This window comes from Octopus sinensis, linkage group LG9 (genome assembly GCF_006345805.1).
Source record: "Octopus sinensis linkage group LG9, ASM634580v1, whole genome shotgun sequence".
Lineage (NCBI taxonomy): Eukaryota > Metazoa > Mollusca > Cephalopoda > Octopoda > Octopodidae > Octopus > Octopus sinensis.
Window position 1 is genome coordinate 76,695,172 of NC_043005.1, and position 23,261 is coordinate 76,718,432.

Sequence of the window (23,261 nt, forward strand, 5' to 3'; positions counted from 1 at the left end):
TGTCATCTCCCAACCATATATATATATATATATATATATATATATATATATATAAGGTTCAACCTTTATTTCAATGCATACATTGAAACATCATTATTGTAGTGATCTTTATTTTCTCTTATTTCATTTCTTTAATCAAAACTTAATTATCTTAACTTTTACAAAACTCTTGCTTACACGGATTTGAAATTTGTAGTAAAAAGTGCAAGAAATCTTGCGTACAAACTATATGTAAGAAATGAGAAAAGTAGATTCATCAACAATATTCTCTTAAACAGTCTTAAACAATATTCTCTTAAATAGTGTAATATATCATCTTTCCTCAATGAAGCACATAAAACTGTAGTTTCTTAGGGCGAATTATACATTTTTTGTTACATCAAATCAATATCACGTGCGAATATAGAACACTCATCAAACAACATTAAATAACAACGCATTTTAAAAATAACATAACTCAGTTGTAAAGTTTTTATCATATTTTAATAATCCTCTTTATCGCAATGAAATTCAAAAACGTTGTTCTTTGTTGGGTTTATCAATTACTTGTAGCAATGATCTTTGAGTTGTAATCTCAAGCATCACAGATTAAGTAATCGAAATTGTTAATTACAAAATTGTGAGAAGGAAGAGAAAGAAAAAAATTGATAAAGTAAAATAGAATTTGCGAAACAAATTAAGAAAATGGAATTACCAAAATATTCTACCAATAGAAGAAAAAAAAAAGCAACTCCTCTTTAAAACATTGCACTTATTGTACCATGTGTAATCAAAGAAAATCTGAATGATCCCGATTTAAAAAGAGAAAAATTATAAAGAAAGAATATAAATTTGTTTCAAAATATAAAACTAACATAATTTTAACAAAATCAACACATTGTTTTACTTACAAGGGAAATACATTTGCAGCGTTTGAAAATATATAACAACCGTCAAACGCTTTGTTTCAGTCTTGTATAAAATATTGATTTTAACCGATAATTTTAACCAATAATAAAGTTCATGTTTTCGAAAGTTTCCTAGTTGGTGAAATATCTTATACTGGGTTGGTCTAATATTATATAACAGTTTTTTTATTTATAAATTATTTTAAAAGCTAAGCTGAAATTATTTATTTATATTAATTTCCATCTTTTCGCTGTTGCAGTGTTGCAAGGTGTAGGCACAATGGTTAAAAGTCCTTAGAGTTAACAATAATGAGGGCTATAATAACTGTAATAATAATAATAATAATAATAATAATAACGAATACTTGTCCTATGTATGAATGTATATATATATGTGTGTGTGTGTATGCATGGTGTATAATTTCATAATATTCGACTCTGTGGGTGTGTGTGTTGTGTGTGTGTGTGTGTGTGTGTGTGTGTGTGTGTGTGTGTGTGTGTGTGTGTGTGTGTGTGTGTGTGTGTCTGAGTGTGTCTGTGTGCGTTTTAAAAGCCTGAAACGGCACTATTTGCTGCTACAAAACTGATACATCCCGTTTACCCACCCATAATGTATTGTAATTCCGATACTTTTCTAAGTATGCCTATATATAGGTAGATAGACTGTTGAGAAAGCGATGGTAGCAAGCAGTATGAAGCTTACATATATATATATATATATATATATATATATATATATATATATATCTGTAGCTATGTATCTATATATGCGTGTGTAGAGAAATATATTGCTAAGAACAGTAATGCAATGTCGTTTCACATGAAATTACTTTAATTTGTTTTGCTAGACAGTGGTGTACGCTTTATGATTAAGTTGGCGAAGGTAAATGGCTATGCAGATCTTCATTCCTTCCCCATTTATCAACGTAATCGTGAAAGAGAAGAAAAAAGAAGACAAGCGAGAAATGAGTCCAGAAACAGGTTGGCTGCAAACTAAATCTTATCATTATATGCAATTTTTAAAGTGCAACGCAACAGCTTCGATAATGACTCATGTAAAGTTAGAAATAGACACCATGTCGCCAGATAACGAGAGTTAATTAGAGTTTAGCTTATTGGAATTCTAATTTACCTTTAATTGTCATAAAATTAACTGAAAGAAGTTTAACTCCTGATTCCCGTAGCTGAGTATATTATAGCTGAGACATGGTAGTTTTATCTCTATCTCTTAAGGGTCTATTTGCCAATTCTATCTTGGTTATTATAGGAACTTTCGTTTCCTATTATATTATAATCATCGCCTCTTTCCATCATAATTACTGGACTGTATGCATTTTATGCAAATACACGGACGGATAATTAAGAATGTTGTAACCCAGCAGGTTATGCACACGACTCTTTTATTATATTCTTCTAGAAAGTTTCGATGGCGACTTTAGTAGTTATAACGCGCCGTAATAGTATGTTTAATATTACCTTAAGAATCAGTGTGATTAACGTGTATATATATACATATACATGTATATATATATATATATATATATATATATATATACTTATATATAGTATATATAGCTGTTAACTTAACTCGAAAAGGTTGCATATAAACCTATTTCACTATAGTTACTTACAGATATTACAACCGGGATAACTTCATTTGAATGAAATATTTAGTAAACTAGTATATGTCATTCAAATTTAGTTTCGATTTTCATGTATTTTTGTTCAAAGCGACTGAAATATACTGAGGTACGGTACAATTCAATCGAACATAAAAGGACGTAGTTTACGTCTTCGAATGCCATACTTCAAACAAAATATATTTGATCCTTCTAGACACAAACAGTCCTTATCCACCGTGGATTCCAATTTGAATATTCAACGTAGACTTTGCATTAGACCTTAGAAGATTCATATACTCTGTTTAAGAATGTACATATGTACATATCCGATGAAAATTATTAATACGCATATATGTGTTTGTGCGAGTTTGTGTGAGATGTTAATATATATATGTAAATATTTGTTTGTATCTGCATGTTGGAAATGTGAGTGAATATCTAAATGCTCGAAATGAGCAATCATCTGCCAGTGTAACTTATATCAATCCTAGATATTTCAATTTAATTTTTGTATTAGCTCAAGGCTGTAGCAATTTAAAATACATACATATTAACCCACAAAACATGATAAAGTGTATGTATGTATCAGTATGTGTGTGAATGAAGGAGTGTGTATGGGTACGTGCTTGTGCGTGTATGTGTGTTTAAGAGAGAGAATAAGTACTCTAGCGGGGTGCAAGTTTGTTTTATAAGTTGTTTGGCACACAGATTAAAAAGGTTATAAACTATGACTAAAGATTATATTTCTATGAATATCGGCCTTTGGTCAACAGCAGAATTTCTATGGAAAAAAAGAAAATATTTCCGCAGAAATCTTATATGTCTATATTTGTTTAAATACTACAAGGCTTTGAAGCCATGATTTGGGAATGAACAAGAAGCATGGGTATTGTAGAATATTTTTGTAACAACGAAAACCGACCAATTATATTTGGTTTTATTTTAATTTTGTGAGCAAATAATAATAATAATAATAATAATAATAATAATAATAATAATAACAACAATAATAACAATAACAAATAATCATAGAAAGAAAATAATCTAGTACTTTTGTCTTAATGGCAACTTAAAAAGCTAAGATAGTATTCCATAGTTGTTAGGAACACTAATAACAGAGACACTTCTGCAGTATTTTCAAGAAGTAAATCTTATGTTATAACTGTTCAGGATTGCCACAAAATGGACGAATCCTACATGTAGTGATATAAGATATAATATATCACTCACTATCAGACGGTTGAAGAATTCTGGGTAGATCCACAATAGAATGGTATTTTATCAAGATTTCTCGAAAGGCAATTAACTTATAAAGAGTTTCCTCTTATATGATTATCACAGGGTTAAGACTTTCGATGTTGTAAAGCGGGGTCAAAATATCTGATAAATGGCATTGAGAAAATAACTTCAACATAGTTTCAATTTATCTCAAACCAACTAATTCTCTGATAGGGTTTGAAATTTAGTTTACATTATATATTTATTCTCGCCTTTGGAATGATCTAACAAACGGACTTGGATTCAGTAAGGACGGGTTTGATGGCTGAGTTTTAAAGTTTTTAGTTCAGTCATTGAAAGTAAGAAAAAAATAGGGGTTCGTTGGTTAATTTATCACAGTATGAATAATCTTCGTCATAACCAACAAAGGCAATACAGTGAAAATATTGATGTCAGGCCTTTACGTTTGTATATATGGCCATTAAAAAAAAAAGACAATGAAAAACCCTATTTGTTTATTTGTAATGTGGTATACGTTTACATCTTTCATGAACATATATTTGAAATATTCAGGCTATGGATTTCTCATATCTAAACCTTAATTGAAAACGTTTCCTGAAGATAATAATTTGTTTACAATCAACTCATAGCAGATTTAAGAATTAACTTATTATTGCTGTTTTCTTTTAAATAAAATACATTTCTTATTAACATTTTATGAATTCATCCTCAGTTATTATGCATCAAAACGCATTTATAAAAATAACTGTTATTATCCTTATTGTTATTATTATTATTGTTCAAATCATTAATATTATTATTGAACGCATTATACTTATACTGGAAGTCCTATAAATATAATCCATTAGCTCATTTTCTTTTCTTCGAATATGGGATATAACCAAGAAAAGGAAAATACAACGGCATCGGAAAATGTTAAACTTATAATTGCGAACTGTTTTTTTCTATATGAATGAGCTTAGGTTGTTGATTTTTTTTTCATCTATATAGGCTTACTTATTGATGAAGAATAGTTTTATGTTTGAGCTATATTTGGGCAAAAACAGAAAAGGAACTTTGTTTATTGAGGGCAAAATATAAATCTGATGTGGAGAGTTTAGTGCCAATCTCTGATTGGGTAATGAATAAGCTTATAAAAATCACGCCATTTACTAACATGAAATAATTAGCAACTACTACTGTTTTGTTTAAAGTCTGCCTGCCAATTACGTTTCTTCTTTTCATGTTATTGAAATTGAAACTTTTAAATTTGTAAACAAAATAATTAAGCTGAACAAAAGATTGCTACATTTTGTTTTTTATTCTACAAAAAGTTACGTATGTCTTATTTTTTATTAGAGAATATTGAAATATTTTTATTAATATGATTTAAATTACAGTACAAAGTGTTCATAGTAAACTACTATACTTGGGAGAATATATAAAACTAAGCAATCGGTATATATATATATATATATATATATATATATTAAAAAAATTCATTATGTGTCTCTAACAATATTTGATCACCCTTTCCACATTGGATCGGACAAATTCTTTGAAGGAGTTGTATTACCATAAACCTAACATGAGCTTTCATACAGTACTAAGCTAAGCATAATTTGCGATATAACGCGAAATGTATTTTACTGTGTCATTGTAAAGAAGGCTAAACATCTTTCGGTCCGTAGCGAATATAGAGAAAAATGTCATACGAAAATATGTCTATGGTCATTAACATCCATTTTATATAGAAGTATGTCCTACTCATTGTAAGTAAAACGAAACACCTTATGGTTTGCGTTGCAAAACAACTTTAAGTCATAGACTCTAAAGTCATTAAAGATTTTTACAGAGATTTCCTGAAAGACTTCTTACATCAACAACGCATACCGATAAGCAGTGCTGCTGGATTTGAGATATTTTACAATTTCACTGGATATTTCTGAATTATATTTCGTATAGTCAAGTAATGTTTCTCCTTTTGAAAAAGAAAATACTTATGTAAATTGAGACAAAACCTTGTACATTTGCTATCTTAAATAATATCACATTTAAATTACTGTAAGAATGATCCAATTTTCTTCAAAGCTGAATTCCTGTCTGAAGATACCACAGAATGTATTAAACATTACCGCAAATTTTATTTGAAAAAATTACAACTCGCGTTATGAATTGTTCATTTATCTGGTACCCTTCATATACATGTTTATATGGAATTAATTTTGACAAGAGATCTTCAACTCAAGGACCTTATAAGCACACAGTCTATGGATATAAAACACAATTTGGGTTCATTTATGATAAAAATAACTTTAAAAAAGACTTTAGGAAACAATTGCAGTTCGTAAATAAAAATATATCTAATTGTTAGAAGCGTTCAGAATATTGCAAAAAATTATTAATATAGCTTGGTACTAATTTAAATATTAGCTTTGAGTGTGATTTACAGTTGAATATAAGCATAGGTGATCAGTTGATCTTAAACTGCGGCCATACTTTAGCTTAAAATTCGTAAGTATAGATATATTAGTTCCTTATAAACAAGCAAAAATGTCACAGTTTACGTTAAATGTTATATAGCAAATTTTATAGAAATATAGCGAAATTAAAAAATTACTTAAGTTAACAATGGATTAAAATAGCTTTATCACTATTATTTTTTATAATCGCCTTATGACTCCAGTTTATTAAATAAGACAACGCAAATTATAGCTCAGTGGTTTAGCTGTGACGTTATGAAAAGTGGTTAGCATATATATATATATATATATATATATATAAACAGCTAAATTTATGTTAGATTAATGTATTTATTATTTCTGCATTTATTTTAAATCAGACAAAGGTATTTTTGTTAGTTATGTAATTAGTTTAAATAATGAAATAATCAGAAGAAGGAGAAGAGGCAGTTGCATTTATGAAATTTATTAATTTATTCCTTTTATTCTTAACGAAGGCGTGATGTATAGCAATAGTCTATATCGCTGTATGCTCTAATAAAAGTATCGGAATGTATTGATAATCAATAACGTCGCATAATTTAGAAGCTTCAGCTTCAAAATAGCAGTTTTTGATGCTAAAGTTAAAATATACTACCTAGCAATTTACTAATTTATGAATCTTTCTTTTAGAATTAACCTCGTATCCTGAAATATTGCTTGCTCATTAACAGTATAACCATTGGTAAATAGTGGTATATATTTAGATTCAATTTCTTCAGTTTAACATTAGTCGGCCATTGAAAAGTTTAACATGTCTTGAAATATAAAGTTAATCGTCCATGAATAAGCTTTAGCAATATGCCTAAATCGGCTAATATAGAAAAGAGACTATTTATTATTTCAAAATCTAGTGAGTTTTTTTTCCATAATTATAATTTTTACTTCAAATTCTTCGTGAGGATGATGAAAGAATGGCGGGATTCAATAATTTTCTTTAGATATATAAACAAAACAACTCCAGTTGGAATGTTGTATCTTGTAACTTGGTTCAGCGCTTCATCTTGGCGATCTAATTGTATTGTGTTCTCTGGGTATAGGTAGCTTGCTCCTAAAAGTAAAGTAAAACATTACAAATTGAATACAAACACATACGTATAAGTTTTTGCACAAACCTATAAAGGGGACTACATTTGCTTGAAATATACGTACATACACACACATATATATATATATAACCTCTCTCTCTCTGTATATATTTTATATATGCATTTCTTCTTACATGAAAATGTGGACAGTAACTTCGAAATTTCGCAGATCTTGGCTTTATAAAACTTCAAATATCATGTATGCAAATATATTAGTGGCATACATGAAATGAATAGTAATCCAGGCAAACATTGATGGATTGATTACTGAGAGCGTATCCCTTTCTGTACAGGGACTATAATACTATTTTTAGCTTTCAGAAAACCAATGCAGACTCATTGTAAGAAAATAGATATAGCTTCAATTATAAATTAATTCGCAAATTCGACTCACCAATTACTTATCTCCCTCATAGAGTGTCCTCGAAGAGATATTTACTTTGTTCTGTGTAACAGTTGAATGTAAATTAATACTAAAGTGATAGAAAGCATGTAGCGTTCCTTTCTATAATATTAAATCTGCATTAAGTTTGCGTTATATTTTTTATCCATTACCTATTGATAGCATTCTCATTTAGGTGTTCCTGTATTGTTTGATGCAAAGCAAATATTCCCTAATTAAGAAGACCATTCAAAAAAATCTTCACATGTGTGATGTATCAAAGCAGACACATTATATCCATACTTCACTGAGAACAATTGTACGTAGTATTCGGGAAATATTACACTCGATTTACTGTTTTTGACAACCTTCAGTTCGTAGATCCTATGCAATAAAGGGTGTGAAATCATAAACAAAGACTTTGTTTATTGGGAAACAATAAACAGAGTTGAATATTACAGCAAATAGTTTCCTTCTATTATATGATAATATCTGGGGTCCGAGAAAGACAGTTCTACAATTTCTTGCTGAGCATCCTGCACAAATGATTTGTTTATAATGAGCTAATGTTTGTACCGCACATTACCTCAGTCTCTTCGTCAATTCGATATTACCTGAACAAGAGCATGGTATACCATACATCAGATATCGAAATGATAGCAGAGGAATGTGAAATGAAGTGATTTTATTAAGAATACAATGTACCACCCAGTTCAGGAATCGAACCCACAGTCTCACGATCGTGAACGCAACAACCTAACCACTAGACTGTCCGCCTTCATAGTTTCCTTGTATACTGATATATAAACAATCGTTTTCAAAATGTATATGTGAGAATGGTTACATACCTCTCCTTTCTCGTTCTGCAGCACTGTGACAACATTTGAACCGGTTCCCCATGTATCAAAATCTTTGTTAACTAAATCATCTCCACGAGCTTGTGATTGTTGGCCTTTAGACCAGATCTGATATAAATACATTTACAAATAATAATTAAGAAATGATATATGAAATAAACGTAAACAGAATTATAATCAAATAAATATGAAAATCAATAGGCTGAGTAAAACACACCTACAATACCATTTATCATGTCATTTAATTATTGATCTAAGCTAAACAGAAATTCATAACGTACCTTAAGAACCATTTGACGTCTCAGTGTGACGTTTGGTAATACGAAAGAGTAAGTTTTGTTGTCATCAACTGTTCTTACAATTTTCCATCCATTAAGGTTATCATCCTACGGCAGAGAAGAGAAGACAATTAAATAACTAAACCATTACCATCAGCACAATTGAATTAGGTCGATTGAAAAGAAACATTGACGGATTATACACACATATAAGCACACATACACACACATATAAAAGAATGTGATTATTTGAGTAAATACTTAGTTAAGATCAATCTTACGTACATTTCATTAACAAAGAATGATTATTATATATAGTACGCATATCACACGATCAAGTGCATTTACTGTATATACGACAGACGTCTTTCAGATTCCGTCCATCAGATCTAGTCATAAGGCCATAGTAGAAGACACTTGCCCGAGGTGCCACGCAGTGGGACTGAACGTAGGACAATGTGGTTGAGAAGCAAGCTTCTTACAGCACGACCACTCCTGCGCCTCTGCATAAGCGTTGAGTGATTTGGGTTTTTATTTTTTAAAATTAAGGATATATCAGCGTAGAAGATCAGGTAAAAATACTCTTATTCTAAGACGGAATAATGTGGCTTGCTAGTCACTTTTTACCGTCTTATAAGGGAATTTTCACTGGATCTTCTTGGCTGTTTTCACAGCTATTCTTCTATGTTCAAGATTTCCTCAAGTTCCAAAGATTTCATATATACATACAAGGAAAAGAGATGACAAAGAGAAAAGATGGACTTAATTAACTTACAGATGTTATTTTGTCATTAATAAAACTATATAGGAAAGGTTATAATACTGTTTAACAAGAACAGTATTTACAATGACTTTGAAGATTTTGTCAACAATCCATCATAGAACTTACAGTATAAACATGTGTATGACTATACGTACACCTATATGCTTATACATGTACATATATGTCCTTACTTATACATAGCAAAAATCGTTAAAAATTATCATATAAGCATTAAGCAAAGAGAATTGCTTTACGGATATGGAGATGAACAACATTTTTTATATGAAGGAAAACCTGAAATTTGCATAACCTTTTTTGTTTCCAAAGAGACAAAATGTCCTTCAGGGTCGGCTTCTTTGATTGATGCGTGGCTCCTGGAAGTTCTCTGGTATGTTGTTGTAGCAGACATTTCACCTCGCAACATTTTCATCGACATTTGGGAATCTTCAGCGAAGAAATTGAAGTATTAAATTATCACTTAACAGAATTCATATCTATTACCTGGGGTAAGGTCAGTAAAATATATACATATATATACGTATGTAAATACAAATATATATATATACATTTATATATATATATATATATATATATATATATATATATATATATATACATATATATATATACATATATATATATATATACATATATATATATACATATATATATATATATATACATATATATATACATATATATATACATATATATATATACATATATATATACATATATATATACATATATATATATACATATATATATATACATATATATATATATATATATATATATATATATATTATGTATGTGATAAATTTATCGATTATACCTATAAAACCTAAAGCTATCAAAACTATTGTTCTTAAAATAATAATTATATATATATATATATATATATATATGTATATGTATATATATATATTTATATATATATATATGTATGTTTACACACACATACATATTTACATTTGTACAAATTTCATATATATATACACATATATATGATGTTTGGATATATATATATATATATATATATATATATATGTATGTGTGTGTGTGTGTGTGTGTGTGTGCAGATGCACACTCATATAGTGTTATGAATAGAATCTATCTTGGTTGTGTTCAGTCGTTAATAAAATTCCATTGCGTGCTCTCAGAAAAAAACATGTCGACGTTTTTGTGATGCAAAAAGATTGGGAGAAGAATTTCTACAGAGAATGCAATTTTTTAATACTTGTTCCTTATTTCAAGAAATAAAACTGAATTTTTGAAGAGACATATAGCAAGTATGTTAAGACATGCATTCATGCTTATTTAATTCCAAGAATAATTTTCAAACAAACTTATTGCCTCTTGAAAATTCAATTTTGTTCTTGCTATCAAAATAGTTATTTTCATTAAGTTTTTCTCTCATCTTTGGATTTACATGTTCAATACTAAAATCTAAAAATATTAAGAATATTCAATTGCTATTACATACAATATTTTTTTTATCTAATTCTATTGCCTTATCCTTATCATGATAGCTCGTTCAACAAAATAATTAGTTTTTCTATTGAAATATGAACAAATATTTTATTTAATACTATTTAATCTGGTGTATTGCTATACGGATACTAGTGCCCTTAAAATAGATATGTATATAATCTGTATTTGTTGGTGCGTGTTAGTGAGCGGGAGTGAGGATTTATGCAGACAGCAAATATATATGTAAGCAATATATTCAAAAAACAAAATCAACGAAAGTACAGCCCACACAGGATTGGAATTACAAAACGTTTGTATTCATAAACGTAGTTCGATTGTTCAAAAACTTTCAGAATTTTAATTAAATTTTAAAATATTGCTTACAAATGTATACCGATTGATATTGGCTTGATACATACATATATATATATATATATATATGTATGTGTGTGTGTATGTATGTATATGTATGAATATATATATATACATATGTATATATGTATATATATATATATATGTATATGCATATGTGTATATATATGTATATATATATATATGTATATGCATATGTGTATATATATGTATATATATATGTATGTATATATATGTATATATATATATATATTTGTATATATAGTAAATATGTATATGTATGTATTGAAATGGTAGTGTGTGTGTCTGTTTATGTGTGTGCGCGTTAATTGAGTTCAGTGTTTTCTTAATCTGTGGGCATATTCAATGCTATTGTAGCCCTTGAATATCATCTAACCTTTACCATCACTCATCTGTTCATTGATCCCTTATATCATTATATCCTTCTTTATGAGTTTTCTATGGTGAAAAATAATATGAATTTTTGTGACGAACACATGAAATTTCAACTTCAAGAAAAGTAGAAGACAATATGTCAATGGAAGGATTGAGTATGAAATTTTTAGATCCAAAGTACACCTTTTTTTTTCAGGGGAGTGTGTGATAATATTGACACAGCTCTGTTATGCTTCGAAAAGGTTGCAGTAAAAATCATGAAAAAGGATTTTGTATTTTGATCTCTTATGGGAAAGAAAGCCACTGAAATTTGAGATACAGTTGTGATAGAGAAATATATTCTTTGAGAATTAAAACAAATATTAATAAAAAAGTGTAATCACAATCATTTCCAACTTAATCGAGACTGCAATGAATGTGTGTGAAACAGGAAAAGCAATGTGAAAATAGTTTTGATATAAAAAATACGATTTCATGTGAATGGTTTCATGAAAGGTAAAAATGCATATGTATGCGTATATATATGTATACAGTATATGTATATATAAATTTATGTGTCAGGTCTGAATGTATTTCTATGTATGTGTATGCATGAAGGGATAGCAGTATAATTTTCAACTACTGCTGCAAAACATTTAACGAACAAAACAGCCTCTGGTATTTAGAGTAGTGTTTTTATATATATATATACATGTATGTATGTATGCATGTATATGCATGTATATATATATATATATATATATAATGCATATATATATATATACATACAGGTGTTTGTGCATTTATTTGATCATATTCTTGTGTGTGTAAGTGTGTGTGCAAATGTATGATTATTTGATGGCAGTGTGGAATGAATTAAAGCTACACAAATTAGCATGAACTAAACTTTTGGGCTTGTGAACCAATGAAAGCAATAATGGTTTAAATAATAATAATTGCAATGCGAGAACGCATATTATTTCCCCAAAGCAAACAGTTGAACGAGCTATATAGAAAATAAGACATGATAATGTTTTACTGAACTGATGCAAAATGTTACATATAGTGTGGGGAGACCCCGTAACTAATCTTTTTAAATTAAGCAATAGTTTCATTTTAGCATCACTTTAAACGTAGCGAGTTAAACTATAACATCTTCTGGAATGGAAAATGATGAGCCTATACTGAAGACCTGAAATGATATGCCTAATGGATACATGAACCTATATTACGAAGTTAAGTGACAGTATTCAAATTGCTCTAACATTTCTGTTTAAATATAAATGCTAGTATAAACCCATACTAACGAATACTGAAAGTGAAAACGGCTCACGAACCGGAGCTAATTGTCGAGACTGTTTCTCATTGTGATGAATGTGAATATAAATTAAATCGGAATATGAATACGAACATTAGAGTTATTTGAATTTAGTCACCATTTTCGAAAACATGTGCTTATGTTCCTTTAGGCCTACATTCCTCATACCTTTTAGATCGTGGTACCCTTACGTGGGCCTCATATTTGACCATTTATTAGGCTTCAGATTTGGCCAATCATTGTCCACTCAAGTCAAAATCATCTAAGTTCTTGCTTTTAATGTGATACCAAAAAGTAAACTTTTGCATGAGTTTGCATGGGCACATTTTGGAAGGCAAGAAATAACGAAATAAAAACATATAGGGCGATACTCACAAGGTGGGGAACAATTAATTGTATTTAAAGATATATGGAGTTGTATTGTGATTAATAGACATACAGTGAAAATGCAGAAAATTGTTAGAATAAAGAAAGTAAATTATGTAATATATATATATATATATATATATATATATATATATATATATATGGTGTGTATGCACTGTATTCTTTAATTTACCATGTTGTTTAATAATGTAAAATCAATTATTACATGTATATTTTGTTCCAACGAAATTTCAGTATTGTTAATGTATTACAACAAATTTTCCCAGCCTACTTGTGCGTACCATCTTTGATATATACACCAACATATATATTATAAATACATATATATATATATATATATATATATATATATTATAAATACATTATATATATATATATATATATATATATATATACAACCAAAACAACGACACATACAATATATGTGTGTTTGCGTGTAGGTGCGGATATATGTGAATGTATTCTTGCATAGAATATATATATATATATATATATATATATATATATATATATATATATATGTCAGTGCTAAATATCAAAATGGTAAACTGCCCTGAAGCGTTGACTTTTAGAGCAATAAATATTAGTAATTAAATGCAAACAAAATAGTGAAAATGTTGAGCAAATAAGTTAACAAAATGATTGAATTGGCATATATACATATATATATACATATATATATATATACACATCCAGTGTTCCAAGATGACTTCTTAACGAAGCTATGGGAAATAATCAAATCAAAATATCAAATATATTTGGACAAATAAATGGATTGAAAAATATGAAAATAATCAACCAGTCAGAAGTAATTTTAAAGGAAAGGAAAAATTTCTCTGAAGTAAGTAAAACGAAAAAAAATCCACAAAACACAGAGTAAATGAATTCAAGCTTGCTACAAAATTAGGAACGTAAAATGATAACGAATTTCAGAGAAAACAACACTAATCAACAAAGTACACAACATATGAAGCATTGCACGTGCGCAACATTGTTTTAAATTAATATTAATTCAAGAGATATTTTAATAACTATATATGCCTACCGTTTCTAATATTATATGATATTTAATTTAATGTTCTTTTATTAGAATGAATTTATACATATACAGAAGTAAAATTTTATGAATAATTAGAACACGTGTGTATTTCAGAGATTTTAATTCTTGCTTCTATAATCATCATTTTTTATGTCGATACGTCAATATATTTCATAAGTTGAGATATTTCCTTAAATTTAGCAACGAGATATAAGGAATGAATGATATCTTCAAGTACTTAGATTCTCTAAATTGTGTGGTCCATTCAGTAGGCGTTCAGTTTGAGTTTAAATAAATTTGCATCTACAGGGAAAACACGGGAAATAGTGTGGAGTGTTGTGGTTAGGTATAATATATGGTAGAGATGATAAAATCTTTTTATCAAGAGGCCGGTAACAATAAGTTGTTTGCTAACTTAAAATAGCTGAGTCTGTATTAGGTTGTGGTAAATGACGATATAGACATTGCGATTTGTGGGTAATTATTTATGAAATTGACGTAGAGTATTTGAGTATGTCCTTGCAGCAATGTAACAGATATTGCACAGTGCTTTATTCTGGATCACAATTGTTTTGTTTTGTTTTTTAAAGAGTAAAGGATTGGTTCTGAAATATTTTCTAATCTTGGTGTATAAACTAAATTTAGGGACGAAAATTTTGCTATGTTAATATGTTAAGTCCATAATTGGAGGTTATCATAAATCGCGGCCCATAGCACTTCCAGCAACTGTAGACGATTTGCCTGTGTGTGTTTTGGTTGATAAAATCTTTGTATTGTTATATTAGTAGATTAAGATACCATGTTTCGATAAAATGCTATTTTCCGAGTCTAAATTTACAGAAAATATGTACGAATGGCTAAGTTCGCTTAACAAAGAGACTAAGATTAAAATGAAATGAAATTGGTAACATTTGCATCAAATTATGTGTGGTTATCAGCAAGTAATATAGAGACACAAGAATGTCGAAGGAGTAGCTGAATATACAGAATATCCATATATAGTACATGTGATATATAATATATACTATATATTATATAATATCTAATATATACAGTATTAATATAATAATAAGGTGTCTACTTCGAAAATTCTTTCGTTAGAATCGAAACATAGAACTACATACGCAGATATCAAGAATGTCTACTGCTAGCCTCAAATCATAGCTTTGCTGATGTCAAGGTCTCAAGTTAGAGAAAACACTGGTCTATAATATTAGTGTAGGAGAGCACATCTCAGACTCATAAGTGTTCTATTGAAAATATATTGATAATTGCTGAGAAACAGGATAATTATGACAATGTAAAAGGTAGTTTTCCCGTAAATTTCGAGGTATAGTCTATGAAGTATATTCAGAGTGGTTACCCCTCATAATCATGCAATATCTTGTTGCATGAAAAAACAGTATTTCGCTGTATTTATACTTTTATATTTATACTTTTTTATGTAACAATTTGAGAATCCTGAGAGTTTGCTTCCTTAACATAGAAAAGGTAACTTTCAATATAACTTTTCCAATGTGCTTGAAACAGATAACATCGAACCATCTTCAGGCTTTAGGAACGGAGACATGCGTCTTTCCGAAACATTCTCTGCATAAAACGCTGGATTGTATTAATCAGTAAGAGGTGCAATCGTTATCAGAGATCGTTGCAATACATAATATGAAATGCCTTTAAAATAAAGGTAATATATGAATGCATCAATCTGAAGATATTCATATCACTCCTGCGCCTCTGTTTACACTATGTAAAGAAGCTATCAACATATTCATTTCATAATTCAGAGGCTTGTATATTTTCACCAAATGTTCCCGAGAAAATATTGAGTAATGTGTTTTATGTAAATCTTAATAAGGAAATACATTTAAGCCAGATATACTAAAGTTGCTACTGATACACATTTATGTATTTGAGTGTTGTGCTGGAATTATAACTGACATTGAAATATTTTAAAATGTCTTATGAAAAATATGACTGTTCGAATTATACATATTACAATCAAATAGTAGGAATGCCAAAGTATATTTCTGATAGTTTTTACAGAGAGATTGCTTTTATGATTTTTGCATAATATTTTAGATTTATATCTACAAGACTTGAGGCAGCAATAGCATCGATTATACCCATGTTTCTCAATGCTCACAGAATTAATTTTGAGTGTTATTTAGAATACAATTAATATTGAAACAACACTAAGTATGCTTTCAATGGCCTATTTCATTCTTGTATTGTCCTTGTAAGGAGTGTCCACGGTACAAAAACTGCATAATAATAATAATAATAATAATAATAATAATAATAATAATATTAGCAATTTATCAGAATAAGAAAGATACTGATTAATTCCTGTAAATCAACTCATCATTATGAGAGAATCCTGTAAATTCAAGATCATCATGATGCAGTTATGCGGTAAATTGTTTTTGATAGCCTATGCCAGCTGAGTGCAATGTAAAAATAAAGTATCATGCTCAAGGACACAATGCATTGCGAGGAATTGAACTTACGACGTTGCAATCGTGAGCCGAATACTCTAACCACCAAGCGACGCGCCTCAGAATAAAAAAGATACTGGCGAACTCCTATAAGTCGACTAATCATTATGAGAATCTTGTAAATTTACAATCATAATGACGTGAAATTCAGATTACAATATCTGCCTCACTTTTGTTTCCAAAGACACTGGTATATGATTTGTGGTGCTGTATGTACCCGTATAAGTAATCAAGTAGCTTTCTTCTATTTTATAACGATGAGTAAACATCGGGTTTTATATTTTGAACTCTGTTTCCTGCAGTCTATTTCAGAGTTGTCATATTTTACCCTACTTGTTTTACTCGTACAATAGTGTGATAAACGAATGGGGATCTCACAGCAAAATACGAGCTTTCGCTAACGAACACTTAATCTTTGCTAGATTTAGTAATTATGTACATGTATGTGCTATTCAAATTAATTTAGGCACATGCACTTAAAAGGCTTCGTGTGTGGAAATATATGAAAATTAATAAATAATATTCAGAACATATAAGTGTTCCACTCAAATGCATAATTTTTAGATTTAGAATGGAAGTGTAATGAACAAAGGAGCCTGCATGCGATTTAGATAAACTAATTATTAAAGACGACTGAATTCTTAAATTATTAATTTCAAATTTCAGTCATCTTTGTTATTTCATAAAACAAGGCTTACGAAAGCTGTAGTGTAATAACAATTGTTTATGTGTTTGCTTTTACAGACTGAAAGCAAAATACTTTATATTTGAAAGATAAATTATGCTTTTTTTTCATAATTAATTCTTCTATTCAATGATTTCTAATGCTTGTGATAAAATCTATCTATATATCGAGTAATTGTTAAGTATTAAATAGTTGTATTTAGATGTTAATATCTACATAATTTAATCGATATCGAGGCCTTAATGTCACAGCATCTGACATAAATTAAAACAAGCTAAAAACAGTTACTATTAATATCTGTTTAGTTAAACTATTAGAGACATGCTTTTCTACATGAAGGCCTTAGGTAATATTTTGTTTTACTTTATAACTTTATATTCTGTATGAATAAATAGGCGTAAGCATAAAATAATTAATTTGCAATGAAATTAAAACAAAAATGTAAATAAGCATTCACGAACAAAACAAAACGACACCATCCAAATATTTCTCTGCTGATTAGAGAAAACAAAACATAATTACATTTATTGCAATGTCAAAATATATTTATAGAAAATTTTACCATTTAGAAAACAATAACTACTATACATAAAGAATAACACAACAAATTGATCAAGGAACACTGGATATTAAGTGCAACATGTGGAGAAAGAGCGACAAACATCTTACCTGGCTTTCTGCTGCAATGGCTGCTCTGAATGCTATCCAACAATATGATTAATGGGGCCTCTATACACAATTGCTAGAAACTACATAAGTTTTAGTAGGATGCACAATGTTTAATAAATAACATTAGTGTCAAATTTCCAAGAATATGATTCTACAGAAATGTCTGTATTTATAAGCTTTTTTTCACATATTGTAGTCTATAATACGTCTGTATTATACATTGTGAGTATCTTCACCAATGCAACTAAATTATTGATAACTTGATAGAGTAGCTCTGGTCTAAGGAGCCACCTCAAAAAACAATAGCCGATATATAATATTTGCAGCGTAACAAAAAGCTAGACTCAAACCAAACAATTTAATTTAGATAAACATACAATCTGTAATTTGAAGTTTTATCAAAAACATTGTGTTCTTGAAGTTATATTCTGAATGGTTTAATAAGTATATCATTTCTATCCGGACATAATTTACAATAAATTTTAATTGTTCTAAAAAATCTCTTCCACTATATTAAACTCATTAATATGTAACTATTTCCTCTTCTGAAGCTAATTGAAAGTAATCTAGAAAATGACAAACCAAAAGATACAATTCTGTAACGTGTATGAATAAGAAGATTGAAAAATATACTACTTCACTTACCATTTAAATTATTATCAGATCTATTCTTAGTCTGATTAAGACAATGAATAAAATATTTTAAAATTTAACCAAGGTACGACTGAATTAAAATATCTAATGACCAGATTAAGCTATATCGAAGGAAAAAGTATCTATTGACTGGAAACTATTCTTTTCAGAAGTATATATAATTATATGATTGGTTTCATTTATTGACACTAAAACAGTAACGAACATATAAGTCTCATTCATAATAACTTTAAGGGAATTCATAAAAACATTTTATGTCAGGTATTCTGTATCAAATATTTATAAAATTTTAAAGTTACAAATCGAGATGTTACTATCTGAAAATCATATATCTAGAAACCATGACTACATTGATTAATATATGTTAGCCAATTATTCAGTTAGATGGGAGTGATAAAATAATTATAATTATTCAGAATATCAGTAAGTAAGCTAAATGTTTATTACTGATGTTTTTCAAGAGTACAAAACCCTTGTTGTTTAGAGATAACTTTGGTAAGCTTCAGAAAATGACCGAATGTAACTCATTGTATTAATATGCAGCTTAATTATTGTTGCCAAATATTATGGTTACGTGACAGCCATTTTGGTTTCCTACAAGTAGCATTATTGATAATTATAACCGAAATAAAAGAGTCGGTTATCTGTCTGAATATAGAATATTATTGGTTGATATTAAACTGTAGGCTATCATAATTTTCTATCTCACTTTTCACTAGACTCATGTCATTGGTAGGACATTTTATCAGACAAATCAGAAAATCGAATGCTGTATCTATTCTTAAGAGCAATCTGACCTTCTACGATACATTTGAATTTATCCCCAATATACAGAGATACGAAATAAATATAATATCAAAACTGTCCATAAATCTGATTGATAATTATATTTTGTTTGAATATATGATATAACCACAAATTATATGCTGTCATTAAGGAACTGTTAATAAAGAGATAAAAACTAAACGAATCCCGATATTATTTATTACATTAAAGGCTTTAATGAATCAACACTGATGGTCGTTTACCTAATAAGCTAGAGCCTATTTGGTACATTAACTACAGTTGACATACATAATTTCATTCCGAAACTAGAACTGTACAGTTATTATGTTAATGCATTTTCTAAGACCAAGCACGCTGAATAGATTATACTTCCTTGAGGAATATCTAATAGTACGGGAAGATCTCCAATTTTTATGAAGTATCTCCGCATACTGTAAGCGTAAAAGATCTATTGTATACAGAAGTAAAAAAAAATTGAATACGACCAACAATCGGCCGTATAAATTGCCAAAATGATTAACGTTTTGTAATTTGAGAGCGTGAGCTGTTCAGAATACCAGATTATACTTTGAAAGTCCGTAGAAAGACTTAAACTCAGCCTTAATGATTCCGATGCCAAAACACACAACGACTTAACAATTGCGGCTCTACAGTTATAAGTTTAAGGAATACAATTCAAATTATAGGAACAGGTATGTAATGATCGTACCAGTTTGTAATGTGTCATGGATATATAATAATATAGAATATAATTGATATATACATTATAAATACTTATACAGATATGCATATGTACATATAGATATACATATATACACGTATTTATTTGTATATATATATATATATATATATATATATATATATATATATATATATAGGCAACTACAGGTATATGAAATATTATACAGCATAAATTCTTGATTTATGAAATTCATATCTGACTGTAGAGGGTGTGTCATCATTACCGCAGGGCAATTAAAATCAGCGCCGTGTCAGAAGGTGAGATTATCACAGGAATCAAAAATTCTCCAATTTTGACTTGAAAGAGACAGTACTATTGTTTGAATATAAGGAGACGAGTGTTTCTGCTTCAATAGAATTCATCAGCGCAACAGTTGTCAAACATAATCTTTAGCAGTGAAGGGACTTTGACATATATGCAGAGCAGAACACACGTATGGCTTAAGTAATTTACATTATTTGAAGGAAAATGACCTAAGAGAAAAAAGTCTGACTGACGCCTATTTAGCCAGAACACATGTTGGCGAGTTCATGAATGCCCTCTTTTCTCGTGAAAAATTAAATTGTCCTCAACTTTAATGCCTGTTAGTTTTGGAGAATTCTGGATTCTTGAAATTATCTCCCTTTCTCAAGTGGGGCCGGTCTTAACTGTCATACAATGCGATATATGTAAAATTTAAAGAGATATATAGAAATCCATATATATATATTTACGTATGTGTATACACACATATACATATATATGCATATATATATATATATATATATATATATATATATATATGTATATATATATATATATATATATATATACTTTACATATATTACATATATCTAATATATAATATATATATAATCTATATATATATATATATATTATATATATAATATATATACTTTACATATATTACATATATCTAATATATAATATATATATAATCTATATATATATATATATATATATATATATATATATATATATATATATATATATATATATATAAATTACAGATATAAATATATGTATAAATATGAGTGGTTTTCTTTATGTCTTCAAATGAAAATCGAATGATTTTGAAGTTAAATCATAACATCAGACTTAAAAGCCTGTTGCATATACCAAAGTGAAATCTATGGTTTTTTCACCATTATAGCATAATACCATCGGTTTCTTATTTTCTTTAAGGCTGCGCTGAATTATAGTCCTATGAATAAATTCGTTAATTTTCGTCTCCCAATTCACTGATGTTTCGGAGAGAAAAAATACCGAAAGAACACTTTTTGTGACTGCATGATATATAAAAATCACATTATTTTTGTGACCACTGATATAAAGGAAATTCGAAGGCAAGAGGGCAGATGAATAATAACATTGCTCCGATATACTTTTTATCTTAATTTTCATGCAGATTCACTGTTTATGTTATTCAAATACAACATAATTATTACAACTGTTATATGTTGCTAGGTTTTTCTAATCTCGCATTTTTCCCTCCACTTTCTTCACTTTTCTTTTCTATGGGTCTCACTCATGCACAATCTTCATCTTTCGAATGGCTGTGCTGTGTTTGTATAATTCTGAATTCCCGATTAAAAGGGCATTGCCGTTTATTAATACATTTAGATAAACTGATAATCTTTTTATAAATTTATATATATATATGTGTGCATAAATTTATAAGCGTGTGTACATCAATGCTCATTCATGTATTTTCATATTTAGGGAAAACAGTTGATTGTGAAACACATTTTAGACATGCTTCTCACCTAGAGGAATGTTTTTTTCTAACGTTGCTCTTTAAATGTTTCTTTATTATTAGATAACAGTTAATTTCAAATATGTTCCCAAGTCAATTAACATTTCTTGACGTCTGCAAGTTTCTGAATGAAGTGTGCATGAAAACTATGTCTATTGCCATGCTTTTATTAACTACATATATTTAGCTGGTATCTGCAAATTAGCTCCATTTACTTATAACTACTTTCATTTATTGCACAAGTGTTCTTTCGATATTTACGCAGTATATTTAGTATAGTTTCAAATCGTTTAGCACATTTAACTCTGGCGAAGACTTTCTGAGTCATCTTTCTTTTCGAGCCTAGTACAAAATGTGAGGCCGAGTTTCTACAACGTATGAAATATTGCCGTGTCCAATCAGTTCGACTTCCATACTTTAGGCGTTGGAAAATAAACAACCATTCCGACACGGTGGTTGATAGAACCCGTTGTATCTTTTATATATTTCCGCCTGTCACTTTTCAAACGATATTTTGCCTTGGTTATAAGTGACGAGTGTTGGACTCCGCCAGTTCTGAAAATGTCAAAAACAGGCATCTACATCACGACAGCTCATCTACACCTCGGAGTTGATGACTAAAGCGAGGCAATTTAAGTCAATTTCAAGTGCTACATAAGCAACAATACTTTTGTGTCTACTTTATTAGGAGGATAACAAGAGATCTTCAAATTTTGCAGTTATTGCTCGATACTAAAGAAAAGATATATACATGAAATATTATATTATATTATAATTTATATATAATATTATATAATATATATATATATATATATATACATATGCTTGGTCAGTCGATAATTTAAACGATGTATGGTGGAATATTAATGAATTCCACTAATTTACGCAAGAGACATGCATATACATGCATACAT

The 23,261-nt window shown here is 28.8% G+C and overlaps 1 long non-coding RNA gene across 7 annotated transcripts; it reads right to left on the reverse strand.

Annotated features, from left to right (window-relative positions):
- Window positions 1-464: 464 nt before the first annotated feature.
- LOC118764882 lies at window positions 465-21,399 on the reverse strand. Of its 7 annotated transcripts, none has more exons than XR_005000712.1 (2): window positions 21,327-21,399; window positions 465-1,634 (listed from the first exon to the last, which is right to left on the reverse strand). It is a non-coding gene; the product is annotated as an uncharacterized LOC118764882 (long non-coding RNA). The 7 variants fall into 7 exon arrangements; XR_005000713.1 differs by lacking the exon at window positions 21,327-21,399 and adding an exon at window positions 14,194-15,562; XR_005000711.1 differs by lacking the exon at window positions 21,327-21,399 and adding an exon at window positions 14,182-14,208.
- Between the last annotated feature and the right edge of the window lie 1,862 nt (window positions 21,400-23,261).